The following is a 14,903-nucleotide window of genomic DNA, read 5'->3' as shown; positions in this document are numbered from 1 at the left end:
GGAGGTCGTTGCCAAGCTTGCAACACTTGAACATTTCCAGGCAGTCTAGCCTAATGGGACTGACATAAGAGACAGAGGCCGGGAAAGAAATCCTGGGAACACTTTACACCACTTGGCCTTGATTCACTCTGCTCTCAGAACCCAAGTACAAGGCATCTGTTTGCACTGCTGTCTCAGGGATAGGATGGAGCTATGGGGACCAGCATTTAGGAAAACGGCTGTAAAGTCCCCATGTCATTTGCAGCGTCTTTCCTTCTGGAGAATCCCTTGGAAAGGGCAGTGTCTCTGAGCCTGATCGTAGACAGGCATCCAAAAAGCAGTATCTTGACTTCAAACGAAAATTTCATACATGTGGTGGAAGGTAGGACAGGACCCTCAAATAGTACATCTCTCTTTGCCATAATAGAAATTAGCATATAAATCAGGGCTTGGCTCTTATATGAGCATTTAGCTTCTTCAAGAGAATTGCTGTGAGAAAAGCAAGGAATGGATCAGTTTGCCTATTTTGGGCTTAAAATTAAGACAGTCAAAATTGAGAGTGAATTCTTCACAAAAGATGGTAGCACTTCAGAATTTGTCTGTGGAAGACATCCTGTAAATCAGCCTTTTTACTCAGATTGGAGTGTTGAAACATCTGCACGTGGGCTGTTCAAAGTTACAACCCATAGCATATTTAATGTTTTTCTAATGTAATTATTAAGTCTGTATCATTAGGTGTTAGCACAGGTTTGCCAAGAAATACAAAACAACAAAAGCATCACATGTCATCCACCCAGCAAACTGTTCAGTGAAGCACGCACACCTAAAAGAGGCATCTTTTCTGTGTGTATAAATACCTAAAGGGAGCAAAGCCATGTGAACATGGTCCTGGGCAGCCAGCTCCAGGTGGTTCTGCCTGAGCAGAGGGGTTGGACCAGATGACCTCCAGCGGTCCTTTCCAGCCTCAGACATTCTGTGACTCTGTGAAAAGCTGTATTGCTTTCAACAAAATTAATCCTACATAAAAAAGCACACCGTTTGTTACTTGTAAGGACAGCAATGCTTATTCATCTGTAGTGCAACATACCTCACAGCCTGTATCCTCACCTGGAGAACATTGTTCTAGAACGGTTCTGTCAAAGTCATTTGTTTTACGCCTATTCCATAAGCAGATGATTTGGTCCAGGATCTTTTCATGAGTTATTGAACAATGTGTAAAAGATGTGTGTGAAATCAAACCATGGAAGTCCAGTGCTGCTTCCTTTGAAATCAATGTTTAAATTATCACTAAGCTTAATGAGAGCAGTCTACCTACCTTAATTTGAAAAGCGAGTCTAATGCTAAGCAGCTGAAACGAAGTCAAAATATTGCACGTCTTTTCTATATTCAGCATGTTGTTATGATTGTCTGTGGACATAATCAGGGAAAAACGTTAACATAACAGGCTGTTAGCACAGAATAATGGTTCCCCGTTGTTAGATTAGTGCAAAAGGAAAGGTGTAATGTTTATCTGCAATGCAAAAGACATGAGGCCTGTGATAATGCTATGTTTTGCTTAATGTAATTTTCCACAATTTTTTCTGAGGGACATTAATGCTATTACCCTTTCTTCCCCTCCCTACCTCCACACCTCAGAAGGGAAAGACTTGGTTTTCAACTGGTACAGATGCATCAGCAGATCAATTTTCTAAAGGCAAAATCACTAGACGCTTACATTGGGTATGTGCTAAGACAAACTGGGGTTTTAATCAGTGAGGTTATGCTGCAGAAACAGAATAAATGACAATTTGATTGACTGGGCAGTAGCTAAGGACTATTGCACAGCTGTGCCAAACTCAAACTGGGTTAGTGTGAATTAAAGTCTTGGGTATACCTTGTTCTGACAAGAGATGAGGCAGTGTGTGGCTGTGAGGCTATTACATTACCCGTACTGCTCAGTGGGGTTCGGCAGAGCTATACTCCAAGAGTGAATCCAGCCCAGAGCTTTCAGATCACACACTTTTACCCTGGAATGGTGTCGCTTGAAGTTTCAGGCAAAAGGGAATTTATAAGCTCATTGACATAGGATTCCTTTTTGCTTGTTTTATTAAGGTAAACGTAAAGCTAGTGCAATTAGTGCGAAGGTTAACTACCAGAATCAACTATTAAGAAATGTTGGATTCTTTATTTCTTGCTCTCTCCTGATCAAGAATGTTTTCTTTTTTTTTTTTCCCCTGAAGGCAATGCTCTCATTAGACACAAATTGCAAGACTCCGCACAGAGTAGCTGGGCAGAACTGTGTGGTGTGCATCAAGCAAGAACTCACTGCAAGTGGCCTAGTAGTGCCTTCTGAGCTTCAGATCTGCTAAAAGCAGGTAGCAAAACCCGGCTGCATTACACTGCGTAGGATGAAATCCCTTTGGACTGACATGTCCCCTAAATTAAGAAGACCCAAAACCCAACTAAAACTAAAAACTGTTTTGTACACCTGATCAACAAAACAAAATATTCTAACAGGTATCTGTGCCTAAGATGACCATAACTTAAATACAGTGTATGAGATAAGTTCCCAAGAAAGGAATCACAGGGCGCTAGCGAGGCTGAGGGTCCTCGCTAGCACCCTGTACTTCTAACACTGGCATGTCATCCCATAGTTTGTCATGGGTAAGCCTGATATTATCCCTCTCCTACTTCAAGTCTAATTTAAAGCCCTGTCAGTAAGTCCTGCTAGCTTGCAAGCCCTTTGAGAAAGGTTAATCCCATCTGATGCCAGCAAGGCCATCCCATTATCAAAAACCCTGAAACTGTGATGGTGGCACCAGTCATGGAGCCTTGTATTAAGAGACTGGGCCCGTCTGTTTCTGCCAGTGTCACTGCCTGCAACTGAAAGGAGAGAGGAAAAAGTAACCTGTGCTCCAGATTCCCTTACCAACTGTCCCAAAGCCCTGAAGTCTCTTTTGACCACCCTTGGACTATGCGTTGCAGCTTCATTGCCACCCACTTGGAAGAGCAGTAGCGGGTAACAGTCCAAGGGCCTCATCAGGCTGGGAAGTTTCCTAGTGATGTCCTTAACCCAGGTCCCAGGGAGGCAGCAGACTTCCCTAAGAGAAGGGTCTGTCTGGCATATTGGACCTTCAGTTGCCCTCAGAAGCGGGTCACCTACAACTATAACCTGTCTTTTCTTCCTTGTGGAGGTGGTTGTGAAACAGAGGTATAGGCCTCTCCGATGTTGGTAACACCTCTGGTGTAGCTGGATCATTGTCCACACCATCCATGCACCGTCATTCCACATCCAGAGCCTCGCACCTGTTGTACAGAGGCACCCCGGGAGGCGAATTGGGCAAGGAGGGGGTTCGCCTGCCACCCTGAGTGTGGACTTGCCTCCATTCACTCTTTTCCTTTAAGCTACTGCCCTCAGCCTGGCGGGGGAGGATACAGGACCCCCTTGATCTTTTTTTTTTTCTGGAAGTAGTCCAGGAGACAAAGCTGTAAATAAAGATGCACATTCGGCAATGACTTTCATTTTGTTTTATTCAGGCCTTCTCCCCACTGGTTGTATGACAGTATTACAGCCAGAAGTTAACCTAATTCTTATCAGGACACTGTGTAAACTACGCGCACTGCCTAATCCTTTGTTCTTCCACTGTTCCACTGTTTCTTACACTTAAGATGACAGCCATACAACCCCCCCACCCAATGTCCCTGCTACAGCGCATATCTTTCTAATCCTGGAACACTGTGCTCCCGTTCCCTCCTTGTTAGATTATCATCATCAGACCAAACAGGGCATCACTCACGTCATACAGGACAGGAGCTTCTCAAGCAGCGCACACAGCAGAGGTCCTTCCCAGTAGCTTCCCATTTCTTTAGTTTCTAGCCTGAGGAACACAGCATATCTTCATTAAAAAAGCCTAGATCACAAAAAATGGTTGCTTTCCATACTGTGTAACAAGGTCATGCCCTTGGTTGTTTACTGAAATTTGCTTCTTTCATAGCTGCAGTCCTCTGGCTGCCAAATGTCTTCTTTACCACTGCACAAGAGGAGACAAAGAGCCTCATGGAAATTTCCCTAGGTCATCCTGTGAATTTTATCTGTGTCTGCTTTGAAGCCTTCAAGCTAGTCACAGTAGAAATGGTGTTTTATTGGCGTTAAGGCCAACCACGTTGTTACTGCTTGACTAAATAGTGGTAGGTATGCATGTAATCACTAAAGCACCTCCTCAGGAGCAAGGTAAAGAAGTAGAGAAGTATATGAGTTTCCTTGTCCTACTTAGGTTGCCTGGATGTGTCACAAACATAAATGCATTCACCAGAATCTAAGTTAACCCACTTCATTAATTGTACCGAAACCATCTACAAAGACAAAACATTTCAAGTTATCATTTTCTTCCAGTGGCAGGTGTCCTTCATCATGAAAACACAGGTGAGAGGAAGGTGAGTGCCAGTCATCTGGGAGTTTGGTACGAACGAGGAAAATGTTTCTACCACTGCACAAAGGAAACACCATGCAAAGAGAAACAACTGAGAACATCTTCTAACAGCACATTTCCACGCAAAGGCTGCTGGTTCACTGATTCCTCTGTTTCGCATGGTCTGACTTGGAAAAGCAGTGGCCTGATTTTCCAAAGTGTGAGGCACCTGCAGCTCTCAGCACTACCAGTGTCTGCACCTTTGGTGTTGCTCACCAGTAAGCCAGGAATACTAGAGATTACCTGGTCATCTGTAGTGAAGTCTCATACCTACTGAGATTTGTCAGAAACACCTGACCTTACTGGGCTTCTGCACAGAGTAACTTTTAAAAGGAATCACAGAAAATTCCCCTCTGTACTGTTAGGTGCGTATAAAGTTAAAAATTCAGAAATCCACTGAAAATCAAAGGCTGAACTTGAAAAACTAGTCTTTTTTTCTCCCCACTCAGGCACACTCAACTCTTTCTATTACAAGCAAATAATACAGTTAACCGTGGTGTGGTCTATAAAAAACATCTGATTTTGCTCACTGTAGCTCAAGACAGATATAGCAGTAATACAAGACCAGAAGGAGGCAGAGAGAAATGGGATGTTAAGCAAAGTTTCTTTCCAAGCAGAAAGTCAGTAGCTCAAGAATCAAGGGGAAAAGGTATGTGGGTTTTGCCCAAAGAAGTCACTGTAGTAACTCTCCCTAGGCAGGATTTCACCCATGATGAACAAGAGGGATCCACACAAAGGTAAAATATTAATGATAAGCCTGGGGAAAACTGCCTATTTGTTTGGCATTTGTAATAGTAGAACAGGAACAAACTTAAAGGAAAAACATTTCAGATCAATACCAGGAAATTATTTCATACAGATAACAAGCCCATATGGAACCCATTGCCACAAATTAAAAGTGAAACTAATAACTTACGAGGATTATGGAAGGACTGAATAACAGAAATCGGAAGCATGGCATCCTGCTGCAGGAGGTTGGTGAAGACTAATTACTATCCAAAAAATCATTGTGCCATCACCATGAGAACGATGAAAATAATAAAAGTCTTTCCCTTTGGGCTGAGTAGTTAGTGACAGCCTTTCTTGCATGTTCTTCTAATACATCTAATACTAACTTTTGTCAGAAACAGAGACAGAAGCAGGACAGGTCCAACCCACTCTGGCTGTTTGTGGCTAATTCAGTATTTTTTACTCATGTTTTTGCCTGCCTTTGTTAGGCAGGGACAGTGACCAAAGAGGAAAAGGAGGTGGTCAAAGGTGAGGAACATTTCCTCAACTCTTACAGTAAAAGGCACCTCAGCTGCTGAAAACAGTCCACTCATAAAAGAGATGTCACTTGGTGGCAGTCAGCTTCATTATGGTTATTCCTAAAAATAAAGCAGATTTGCTTGTAGTGGTGGGCGTTTGAAGACGTAGACACTGACAAAACAGCACCTCCTTTATCTTCGCATTTTCCTCTTGATGTCTCAGTAACGTTCCCTTGTCAAATATTTAAAAGAAAGCCATCTTTTCCCAAGCCATGTATTTATTCTTCCAGAAATGCTAATGGAGACTCAGCACCAGAATAAGAAAGAAAAAACAAAGAGGGCAGCAGCGCTGTACTTTCATCTGCTACAGCAAGCAGCTGTCAGCACTAGTATAAAAATTACCCAACAGACAGACACCCAAATTTATGCTAAGTAAACATTTCTTGAATCTATTACATACAGAAGGAACCTACTTTTGATCTGGTCATTGCTCTGAGCAATTTTTTCCCAGTCATTCTTTACACCAAGCCAATCATCTCATGGTGGAAGGCCATCAGGTTGGTCAGACATGGTTTCCCCTTCATAAGTCCATGTTGACTGCTTACAGTCACCTTTTTGTCCTGCATGATGTCTGGAAGTGGTTTTCAGGATTAGCTGCTCCACCACGTTCCCGGTGATAGAGGTGAGGCTGAGCAGCCTGTAGTTTCTCAGATCCTTCTTCCCCTCTTGAAGACGGGATAAGTGTCTGTGCCCTTCGTCATAAGGCCCCTTGCCCAGTTTAGCAGTGGGGCCACATATTCCTCAGTCTTTCTTTTGCTGCTAATGTCCCTGTGGAAACTGTTCTTGTTGCTGTTCACATGTCTTGCCAGATTCAACTCCAAGTGAGCTTTGGCTTTCCTAAACCCATCTTTCCATGGTCAGACAGCATCTCTTATATTCCTCCTGGGTCACCTGTACCTGCTTCCACCTCCTGTATGCCTCCTCTTAACGTCTAGTCGGGAGCTCCTTGCTCATGTATTCAGGGCTCCTGCTCCCTTTGCTTCGTTTCTGTCTGTTGGGATGGACCATTCCTGACCTTGAAGGAGGTGACGTTTGAGTATCCACCAGCTCTCCTGCACTCCTCTTCTCACCGGGGCCAGATCCCATGGGATTCTTCCAAGCAGATCTCTGAACAGGACAAATTCTGTTCTCCAGAAGTCCAGGGTTGTGGTCCTGCTGTTTGCCCCATTCTGTCCTCTCAGGATTCTAATGTCCACTGTCTTCTCAGGGTCCCTGCAGCCAAGCTTCTCCCTGATCTTCACACCCCTGACCAACTCCTCGTTGTTTGTAAGTATCAGGTCCAGCAGAGCACATCTGCTCCTTGGCTGCTTAATCACCTGTGTTGGGAAGCTGTTGTTTATTCTTGCATTGGAAATGTCTTCAGCATCATGTCTATTGCTGCAAAAATAGCGTAGGTAAAGAACACTTCCTTTTGAAGGAATAGCTTGTTACTTCATAGACACAGGTTCATGTCAGTGTCCCTGCCATTGTAGTGACACAGCTATGCTGTTCTGAAAAAAGCTGTTGGACCATCTTGTGCACATTTCTGCATGAACCACTGTTCTGTCTTGGCTCCCTCTCTTAGCTGCATCCAAGCTCTTAATCAGCTGTAGGATGACATTCACTCATCCATTTTCCTTAAAAGTCAATTTCTTCATGCCAGTCTTGTAACAAGCACGGCAGCTACAATTTTGAACCTCTTTGTCATTTGTGTTGGAAACAACAACTCTAGGATTTATTTGGCTTGACTTTGCTATAGAGATAGTGTAGGGTTCTCTCAAGAGCACATTCCACAACAAACTAATGTTTTTTACTCAATTTGGTTGGCTGTGAACTAGATGAACCAATAGATTTGATACAAAAATGCATTACAGATACAGAGTAGTCAGAAGAATTAAGGCATCCACATGGACTGGCATATGGACTGGACTGTAGGACAGAGACACCTACAAAAAACAATCAAACAAAAAAAAAAGTAATGATAGCTTTAATAAATAAGTCAGCAAAATGGAGGTGAAATTTTAGAACGGTCAGGAGGTATGGAGTGAAATGAGAATTTAGTCAGTGCTTCTCAGTGCAAAAAGTAGTGGCACTGAAGCCTGGAAGTCAGTGTCAGGATTTGTGGAAACAGTAATGAAAAGCATGCATCAGTTGTCAGAATGTGCATACAAAGCACGACATCTGATCAGTTGGACACTCTGACTCAGGGGCTAAATCTTAGTTTTACTTTTTGCAACTGAGCAAAAATTCTACTTAACTTAAAGATGAAATTTCTTTAACAGTTATCCTTCCTCTAACTTGCATGCCTCCATGGGCAGAAAAGAGCTGCCACTTCCTTAGAGAAAGCCTTATCGGACATAGAAACCAGAATCTCAGCAGGATGCTGTAGGTTACTGAACCATCATATGCAATTCTAGTGGGAATGCAATTCTTTATTAAACTGAATTGAATAGGTACGGAAAAGCTGGGTGAAGTGCCAGGAAGGAAGTATGGGCTGGATACTCCTGCCCTTTCATTCTTCAACTGCTAAAAAACACTATTTCAGGCACTGCCAATTCCTCTATACAGCAAAGAAAGAAAATTGGAAGATCTGTGCCACAAATGAAAACGCCTAAACACAGGGATATGGCAAAAGCAAGGCTGTCGGATAATTTGCTGCATTAGAGGTGTAATTCCCTCTTGCGGGACCAAGAAGGGGCCTGTACGCAGCAATGCCTTTCAATGGGTCACAGTCTGGTGGTGATGTTTAGCGTATGCTCCAAGGACTTAGCACTAAGCCTGCTTGGCCCCAGGCTGTGATGCTGACCAAAGGTGCCAAACTAAATGAGTTAATTCCCAAAGCCACTTCATGGGAAACTGGGAGAAGAGGTCACAGCAGGAGAAATGGTAGGCTGAAAGAAAGCATATAGGGGAAAAAAGGAGGGAGAAAGACACCTGCTTATAATGCCTGATTAAACAACTCAGCTGAACTCTTACAAAAAAGAAAACCAAGCCCTCTGACCAAGCTTGGGCAGAAACAAATAGTAAAAATGCAGGACTATTGTGGCTCCTAACAGAACTGTTTTTTATGCACTTAATTTATTTTCTTAATTAGTTTATATATACAGGTCTAAACATAAATATTCAAGAAAGACAACTTTACACAGGAGAAAACTTACAGACCTCCCAGAAAGGCTTTAGTTAGCACTAAGGGACAAAAACACTGCCACAAACAAAGCACTTTATTTCAGTGACTTGCTGCAGCCAGAAAAGAAAAAGGAAACAGCAGATCTACTTCTTTCCAGACTCGAGGTCAATTGGACAGGAAGGAACTTCTTTCAGCCTGAGCAGGGTCTTCCAAGATCTGAATGTCAGCTAACTTTATTATGCCAGCTAATTAAGACACGGGCAAGAATGAAGCTTTCCTCAAGCAGCGGGATCCCATCACACGATTCAACAGACTGTACCAAGTCACACGGGGTGAGACTCCAGGGCTGGTGGTGACTCACATCCACATGCAGGCTGCTGGTCCTGGGCAGAGGTGTCCTCGGGGATTTTATCTTCTTGCATACTGTAAGAGAGCATAAGCAGGAAAAGCAGAAGCAGACAAAGGTCGCCTTTCCCCTTCTTGTCTGAGATTTCAGATTCCTGTACAATTAAAGGATTCAAAAGCTCTGTACGTTACGACAGTCAGCTTTGCTGTGCTGCTCCTTGATCAACCACCAGCGGCTATTCTGTCGCTGAAGAAGTATTTCAGCTTTTTTTGACCTGGAAGTAAGGAAAGAAAAGTTACTTTTTATTTCTTTGGGTTGATAAAGTAAAGGGGGTTTGAGTTTCTTGAAAATGAACTCGAGTTTTACATTCTGTATGCTATGAGTTAAAAGGAAGAAGTCTGCTTCAATGAGAAGACATGGTGACCTGAAGTTACTACCTTGGCTAAGACTTAAATATATTTCATAGGCTGGCTTTTGTATTATGATTACTGGTGCTGTCCTGCTGGTGAAAAAGAAGACCGCAATGAGAAAAATCCTCTCCCTCCAGACCTGAGGACAAGCAACAGAGACAAAAGAGAAAGTAACCATCAACAGCCCAAGCCTAACACAAGCTGAAACCTTTGCAAGTAAGAGCCCCTAAATTTGATTTCTAGCCATACACTGACCTTGGGGACTTGTGCACTTCCCTGCTGATTAGGTTTTTGATACTTTTGGCTTTTGTTCTCTGCTAAAGGTTTATTTCTATGGAAACAGACACTGTATTCATGAAAACAAGGAATTAGGTTCTAAAACTGATATTTAAAGAAAACCTACCTCTTTGTACCTCTTTATGCAGAAAGTTACTAGTTGAACAACAAACTGCATCTACGCAGTCTATCTGCCCACAGAGGTGTAAACTTTTGGACTGCAGCAATCAGCCTGGTTTTACAGACATCTGCCACCCACAGAAGGGCTTGTTTCAAAAGGCTATTCTCAGTTGGCTGATAAGGACATTGTACTACCTCAAAGTGTGACCAGCCAGTGAGGGTTTGTTCAGAGAATGCACGACTGCATCTCACTTCACTGATTCATCAGTATAAATTACTGACATTGACTGGTCAGTGCATGAGTTTGCAGGGTAGAGCTCTTCAGAAATTCAGATTATTCCGCTCCAGCTTCAGTGGTACAATGTAATTTATTAAACTCTCTTGTTTTCCTTCACTTTAGGCTTCTAATTACAGTCATCCTAAGCAGACCAGGATGGGACTGTGACTGAGAGAGTTCAAGAGGAGACATTATGAAAAGTTTTGTACCAGGAAAATATTTTAGTAGTGAAGGTGAAGGCAGAGAAGACAAGCTTGGAGTTGATTTCTCCCTTCTGCTACCTGGCGCTAGAAGCAAATCACAAACTTTTACGCAGAGCCGGGGTTCCCTCTGAGCCCTGGGAAACCGGTGCCACCCTCCTTGCCTCACGGTAGCCGGGAGCTCGAGCATCGCATGCAGCCTCAGACCGCTCCACCCGTGCCAGGACGGCGGCGAGGCAGCCCTGTGGGGCAAGAGGGAACCAGTCCATTTGTTCTTCACGCAGTGAAGCCCTGCTGGCGTCTTCTCACATCCTCTGGACAAGGTGAAAGAACATGAGCAATTACTTCTTTTCTGTTTGCAAAGGGGAAAAAAAAAAAAAACAACGAACTCAAAGATTTGGTAAACTGGAAGACCCTGAGCTGTCGAAGCCTCAGGAAGGGACATTCCCCCCCCGCCCTGGCAACTGCTTTTAAGCTGGGCTCTTGCTTTTGGTCCCTGGCTGAGCTGTGTCACCAGTGGGCCCTGCTTGGCCATGGGTCCCACTGAGCTAGGGTAACCTGTGGGCTGATGTCTGAGCATGACCTTAGCCATGTCCCCAACCCCATGGCCAGGCCCTGGTCATTGCCACAGGCCAGCCCTGCCACCACCTGCAGCTCACAGCTTCCCTACCCTTGCCCTGCTCTTCCTTTTCCCTCTGTGACAGGCCTACTCCTGTGCTCCAGGAACATTGTTTGTCCTGGAGACTTCAAATTATGCCTTAATTTCTACCTGTGATATGTTACAGTTGCATTAATTTACAAGGAGAAAAAATAGAGACCCTGAAGTACTTGGTCATTAATCAAATGCCTGCCTCATGCAGTAGTCGTCGTTTTATATAACCTTCTTTTAAGTAAGTTTGCTAATGTTTTCAATTGTTGCAACACACCAAAGCCTGGGTTATGTTTCCAACATGCTGAGATGGCATGAAAGTACTCCATTGCCACGTATGTATTTAAACTCAGGATCACCTCTGTCATAAAATCAAGAAGCTGATGGATTGCTTAAGGATGTATTACTGCCAAGCATATTTCTCCCACTGGAACCCAAGAAAGCTAAGTACTTACATCCCTAAAGTTTTTTGTTTGTTTGTTTGTTTGTTTGCTTAAATCGATTTTCTTTAGTAATGTTTGCATTTTGATATAATCCAAAGATTCCCATCAGGCTTGAGATATGCCAGTGCTGTACAGAGATTCTTGGAGAAATATTTCCTCTTCCTTGGTCTATTAAAGTCTAGAGAAGAAATAAATGCATTTCTTTACCAAGAGGGTAGTCAAACACTAGAACAGGCTTACCTAGAGAAGTGGTCAATGCCCCATGCCTGTCAGTGTTTAAGAGGCATACGGACAATGCCATTAATACACGCTTTAGCTTTTGGTGAGCCCTGATGTGGTCAGGCAGTTGGACTAAATGATCATTGTAGGTCCCTTCCAACTGAACTATGCTATCCTGTCCTGTCCTATGATAGTGGAAAGCAATGAAACATAAGCAAAAGCTTATGAAGCTAACGACTGAACAAACACGCTTTTTAACTACTTTTTCAGACTTCCAGTTAAATGCTTCTAAACCAAAAAAGTAAGTATCTTTTGCAGCATCTAGTGATGCCAATTGTGTCTTACTTTGCAAGTCCTCATGTTCATTGTCTTCATGTTCCTGGCAGTTCTGCTCTAATTCTTTTGTTTGGTTGGTTTGGTTTTGTTGGTTTGGTTTACTTGGGTCTTTTGTTCATTTTAGTTTTTTTGGGGTTTTTTTCCCCAGCATGTATACCACAGAATAAGTCAAATCCACAGCTTTTTTTTTTTTTTTTTCAGTGAAAAACACAACAGTCGTGTTGTGTCAAAATATCTGGAGATCGGAGTTGGAGCAGCAAAGGATTTCTGGCCACTTAGGAAAGCCTGACATATTGAACCAGCACCATGCTCCAACTGCCTTCAGATGCTTTGGGAGGAAAGGAGGTCAATGAGTAGGATCAGTCAAGATTTTGAGATCTGTAAAAGTTCATAGGAGCCTGAGAAGGGAAACTAAATCATATGGCATTTAGCAAAAACATAAACAGAAGGAAGGAAAGGATGTAAATCTGGTATCCAGGGTGGAGCAGGATGATTCTGTAATGGGGTTTATACATGCGTTTAAGTATTGCTATTTCCAATTGTAGCAACATATATTTTTTTGTGTTTTTCAGTAAAGATTCTAAGAGATTGCTTTTTCTAGTGTTTTTGAAATGGACTATTCTTTTCTCCGTTTCTCCTATATCTTTGACATATTAATTTTCCAACCTTGGTATGCTTCATACAGGAGTTTTGAGATCCTGTGGAACTCTGCTGAAGAATGAGCACTAGCAAGAGTACAGCTCTCATCTGCCTTAGGACAGCATATGTCCTAAGCTCAAACCAAACGTAAAACCTCACTATAGACAGCTGCCTGCCAAAGCTGTTTTATGAGCTCACAAATAACACAGAGGAAAGACAAATATGCAGAATGGTATACATAAAGCTTGAAGCTTCTCTTCAAGTAAGCTTGTAATTCACTCCTCTTCTACATCACGATTTCAGTGAGTGCTGAGTTGAGGGACAGCTTTGCTGAGGTGTTCGTCCGTGACCACTGTGAATCCTGACCTGTAAGTTCAGAGTTTTAATAGAAAATTGCAAGTCAGAGATAGAGAGATACAAAATCAGGGAAGTACAGGAATATTTCTGTTCCTTTCATACATGATCCTATTTATTCTTTATAATGGAAGCCTATCACTGTGGGCTTTACAGAAGAACACGAATTTCAGAAAAAATCTCAGTGAGCTTGACTTTTCTTTCCTCTGGAGCATTAAAAACAGTCTGCTTTCCACTCACTGTACACTTGAGGGTAGATCCTATCGCTGCTGGTACTCGGAAAATATTTCCTGTTGTGATGTTGAAATGTAGACTCTGCTTACACTACATCACTATTCACATGAAAGTAGGAGCAGTCATGCAGATGTGACTTAGAAGAAAGTATTGTTCATTAAAAATAAAAACAGGCTACTATATAGCTCAAGGGATCAATAGTAAGATCTGAAACCTGGCAGCTTAATTTCAGTTCAGGTTGGATGAAATAAAAGTTGCGCTTGACTTTATTTGCACAAGAACTGCTACTAGTTGTCATTTGCTTGCTGGTTTACATTGAAATATTGACAGCATAACTCAAATTCCTATTGGACAGGCATTCTCAGTGCAAACCTGGCAGTGACTGAGATGCACTGAACATCTAAAAAGACTCATGACTGAAGGACATAAAGAGCAAGGTATCTCTTTATCCTATAGTAGTGGTTTCTTCCATTCAGACTTGGAAATATTTTAATGGGTACCTGATCATTTACAAGCAAAAGATGAAAATTCAGCTGTTTATCTCCTACAAACATTTCATGGCCAATTTGTAATAATTTATGCAAGCATTGATACTTACATAAATCAGGGATTTCATTTAGTATTAATTCTACCTGCCTGTCTCGCAGCTTGGAGTCCCCAGGCATAGGCTGCTTCACCTGCCTGTTCGAGGTCTGTTGCTTGAGAAAGCAGATTTCCCTGGGTTCTCCTCCCTTCCCTTGCCTGCAGCGATGAAGCAGCTCCTTGTGGGAATGGAGAGATCACATGGCCAGAGATGGCCTTCAGAGACTCCATGGACTAACACAGTTCCTCACAGCCCTCTGAAGGCATATCTGCAAGACCTGTCGTCAGGCTAGAATTCATTTCTGTGTTACAGAGCAAGAGGTGCTTCAGTTGAGATCTCAAAAATTACTTTCTCGATCATGAAAGTAGGTATTTTTTAAACTTCCCACTCATTCCTCACTTACTGAGTGTAATTTTCATTTAAAAATCCCCGAGGGTTTGCTCTTAGGAAAGTCAAATTGTCCTTGCTATCTAAAATCTTAAAGGAAAAATACAATCCTCTGCAAAGAGGGATCATTTAATACACACTCCATGGGTTACTGCCTTTGGCATGACAGAGTCCAGTGTAAGCCTTGACACTGACTACTGGGTGTAAAGGTTATCAGAAAGACAGCTGATAAATTTATGTGAAACAGTATTTTCCGGCAAAACTAGAGGGGAAAATAGGCCCTACCAATGAACACGCAAAAAGATAATATATGTACGACCTTCCTGAAAATGCTTGTACCTGCAGGGAGTGCAGCCTTCACAGAAGAATATTTTCTGTAGCTCTCTGTGTTACTAAGGTTAAAAAATGGGTACTGAAATTTCATGTTTATCTTCTCAGCATTTTTCAGGACTGCATGCTGTAGTCAAGTCAAATAGTGACATCACATGGCATACTGTCACACCTTGTGCTTGCTGAAGAGCATCCACCCTGTGCTGCTGTTTGACCCAGACAGACGAATAAAGGCCAGCCTTACTCAAACAGGACTGTCA

This window comes from Phaethon lepturus, unplaced genomic scaffold (genome assembly GCF_000687285.1).
Source record: "Phaethon lepturus isolate BGI_N335 unplaced genomic scaffold, ASM68728v1 scaffold14206, whole genome shotgun sequence".
Taxonomy (NCBI): Eukaryota; Metazoa; Chordata; class Aves; order Phaethontiformes; family Phaethontidae; genus Phaethon; species Phaethon lepturus.
The sequence above is the reverse complement of the archived record's forward strand: the minus strand, read 5'-3'. Positions refer to the sequence as shown.